General features: G+C 45.8%; 1 protein-coding gene across 1 annotated transcript in view; it reads left to right on the top strand.

The window, feature by feature from the left end:
- Window positions 1-1,033: 1,033 nt before the first annotated feature.
- LOC125948853 (protein 5NUC-like) overlaps window positions 1,034-3,851 on the top strand; it is a 5,702-nt gene continuing 2,884 nt past the window's right edge. The window contains exon 1 of the mRNA XM_049675340.1: window positions 1,034-1,346. The gene's annotated coding sequence lies outside the window, so the exon portion shown is untranslated. The remainder of the gene's footprint in view (window positions 1,347-3,851) is intronic.

Raw genomic sequence — 3,851 nt, 5'->3', positions numbered from 1 at the left:
CGCTTATCGCACGCCCTCACTGGGTTTACACATTTAGTTACTTACTGGTCGTGCACTTTGAGAGTGGCAGTTAAAGGTTTCCGGTGCGGTTACTATTCGAGGTGATTCCCTGGGAGAGATAAATTTCAACGAGAGGCAAGCTTCAATGCGATGCAACAACGCGAAGAATAGACAGACAGCGGAACTCTTTCAAGATGAATCTCGAAACGGAAGCAACGCTCAATCAAGATTCTATCAACACATTTGATTGCATTTCATTGGCTTTAAATGACTTCTACATTCCATTGTACGGTGCGGCATTGTATAACTTTGTTATCATACAACCGACATGCCAGACAATGTTTTATATAAACCAACCCATCTGATACGTTATACGATGGGCCATAGACACACCAACAGATAGCAGTACAGTAGGATAAGTGTTCACAGATAATCGACATTTGTGTGTTCCTCTCGGTACTTATCTGCCTGTTTTTTTTTTTGCTTGCCACGAATTTGTATTGCTTGTTGGTACTCTGTTTTCACTTGTAGGGCACATGTTTGTGGCTTCAAACCATCTATGAACGTTGTCATGAGGGCAATTACTATGCGTGACTTGTCACGTGATACCGATCTGGATGGAAATGACCATAAGCAGATGAACAAAAACGGTGTTCTATGCTTTGATAATGATAATACTAAGCGTGGTTATCTCAGAAGTTATTGGGATCGTTAAACCACGTTAGATCTTCAAAAATCTCACCAGCCTCAGCTTGCGATCGATTAGGGAGCGATCCTTGACGGTTCCTGGAAACGAGACACCGCCGCAAGGTACGGCCAGTCGCCTAGCAGGGCCACGGCAGCGTCTGATAACGTCACACTTGGTTCGCGATAGTAGCGACACTGCTTGGTATTTTGGAAGGCCGGATGACTCTCTCGCTATCATCTCTCAGTGGTTACGCCGGCCGCAAGGTAACCTGGGCCTGGGCGAAGCATCAACGTGAGTGGCCTGCGTAACTGTCTGTGCGTCCGTCGGATCCACTCGACGATCGTCAGCCGAGCGGTGTGGTAGTGTCATTAGTGCGCTCCGTGGCGCGTTCGAACCTCGTAATCGCGTTGCCTGGATGGTGAATCGCACGAAAAACTAGTAACTAAAATGTCTCTCTGACACGTCGTAGTCGCAGAAAGAAGGAGTTGAAGTGTTCACTGTAGACCTTCGGTTGCTGTGAAAAAGTGAAGCTGTGATCGCAAAAACAACAGCAACAAAAATGGCACAATAGGGTGCTGAAAGAGACAGGCAAGCAAACAATTGGCGGAACAGAGTCACACCACAATCATCATCATTGTGGCACACGTACTTATATCACGTGAGTAAACAACCTGGAGAGCCGAAGAAGACTGACGGTGGCGAGCTGCTGTGCACATCGTTTCGAAGACAGGTGCAAACCAAGTCGCGTGCGCGTGTGCGCGTGTGGCATATTATGGCCACTCGCCAAATTGCCATTTTGCCTTGAAAATGACTCGCTGGTTCTCCAGCAAAGTTATTTTGGAAGGTAAATCTAGTAGCCGGTGGTAAAAACCGCACGATGCCTTCGATTAACAGCAACCTTCCAACGTGTGATCCGGGGACATTAGCATGTCGAACAAGACACGCTGTGACTAAGTGTGACAAAAATGAAAAACGAAAAACAAAACAAAAATACACCAAAGAATCCGTTCTAGGAAAGTGCGTATCGCTGGCATTGGCAGACGCTCGAAAATAGATCATAGCCGTGTCGAACCGTCGGTGATCGGGAGATCGAGTGTCTTGGGACGGTGGTGGAATTGGGAAAATGGGGTAAGGATGGGAAAGTTGAGGTACAGTACGCACGATACGCATGTGCCAGTCACCCCAGACGGTCCCAAACGAGATGGCCTTCGTGGAGCACTTTCGTGTGTCTCATTCCTCAACTCGTTGATTGTATTGCGGACGCCGAAAACGGTTAAAATGTTGGAAGGAAATGTGCGCGACTAGTGACATAGTTCGCGATGGCGACGCGACTAATCCGCCGTTCTCTAGACGGACTTAAACGGAGAAAAATATTTAATGTCCTCACCATTTTAGACCATACCAATTATATTGGGCTGGATTCATGGACTGGAACTTCATTCTTCACGTCTCAATCGTACACATTCCAGCGTATACGGTGCAGCAATGGTGTGTTACGCCATTTTTTTGCTCCTTAAAGGGACTAAAGGGTGACAGCTGGCTACCAACACTGATTTGATTTTCCAACCTGTGCTGCAATAGTTTGATCTAAATTACCGGCTCATCGTATGTAGAAGTGTGCGCTCTTCGTATTACCTATCTAACGCCACGCCACGGACTCAGCACGTGGCAACACCATCCGCTAGCTGGTAGATATTAGTAACTGACAGTGCTGCGTAACAGCAACGCTTAACGAGGGCTCTAATGAGACCAACTTAACCACTTACGTGTTTGTGCGACAGTGACTAGCAGCAGATAGTACCTGGCCCGCCCTAATCCACCTCGCAACGCAACTTAGTCTTTCTAATGGATCATTAGAAAGTTATCGCACATGTTTGTGGGTGTGTGTGTGTCTATCTAAGATACTTACCCGGGGAAGAACTGGGGCTAATTTTCACTCTCGGACCCGCTGTTACAAGAAGAGGAACAGCACCAGAGGAAGGCTCCCCTGCTGGGTGGGTTATCTTAATTGGCGTATTTTGTCGTATGAACTGTCTAGATTGTTAAGTCGCTTATCGGCCGCTATGTCATTGCCAACAAAGCACAATACCCTACGCTAAACGAATCAACAAATAATTGCCAATGGTACTGCGTATTGTCGGGTGTGGCGCTATGGCTAAACACAATTTAATATCGAAGGAAAAAAGACCATTCAATGGAGAGATAACTAGACTTTTATTTTCCCTTTTTTCTTGTTCCGTAACTTTTACATTGTTCGAATAGAAAATTGAGTTGGGTGATGTTATCGCAAGCATGATTCGTTTGGGATTCACCACTTTTGACACGAACTGACCACGGATGAACTGGTACCGTGGTCCGTTTGAACCTTCGCAAACCATATAGAATAACCAAACGAATATTTCGCCAAACTATATTTATTTTTTTCCCGGAATCCGTTTCTGATCGAAAACATGGTTATTCCGCTTCGTGCTTTGGTTAGTCCGAGCAGCACGATGATTCCAGTCCATTATTGGGTAAACCGGTTCGTTGCACAGCAGTTGATCATACAATCTGCAAGCTCGTGGTCCAACGGCTGAGTTCCATCCAATGCTTAATGCGTCTATTTGCGTAAAGTAACCCCGCTGCAGACATTCGTTCTTTTATGTGAGTATCTGTTTGCGCGCTTTCGCGAGGAAATTTCACGCAAAGGTAAAGAAAGGATGAACATTTGCACTCCCAACACACCGATTTGAAATGTACACTATGCAGAAATCGCATGTTTAAACATTTTCTGGTCTGAACGGCGCATTTATATGCAGCAACGAATATTCCAACATATTCTTTACACGCGCTTTATGCTCTTTGTGCGCAACACGATTCCGTGTAAAATCCCTGCAGACTCTCCCTTTCATAGCGCCAATCGTCTGCTCCTTTATCCAATACAAGCAACAAATAATACTTGAGAAAACGCAAAAAAGGGTCTGTTCCTACGCCTTCATCCATATTGATGAGAAGATGCTGTTCGGTTCTTACGCTCTGCATCTTTCGCGATCGGCATCCCTTCCAAGAAAAGAGGTATTCCAAAGGGAATGGGTAATATTTGGCACAAAGACTCAACCTTACGGCAGCCGCAAACGCAAAGAAGACATGCTAACATGAGGCCGACAACGAACACGCGGTAGAC

The sequence above is a fragment of the Anopheles darlingi genome, chromosome 2 (assembly GCF_943734745.1).
Source record: "Anopheles darlingi chromosome 2, idAnoDarlMG_H_01, whole genome shotgun sequence".
NCBI lineage: Eukaryota > Metazoa > Arthropoda > Insecta > Diptera > Culicidae > Anopheles > Anopheles darlingi.
The sequence above is the reverse complement of the archived record's forward strand: the minus strand, read 5'-3'. Positions and strand labels throughout refer to the sequence as shown.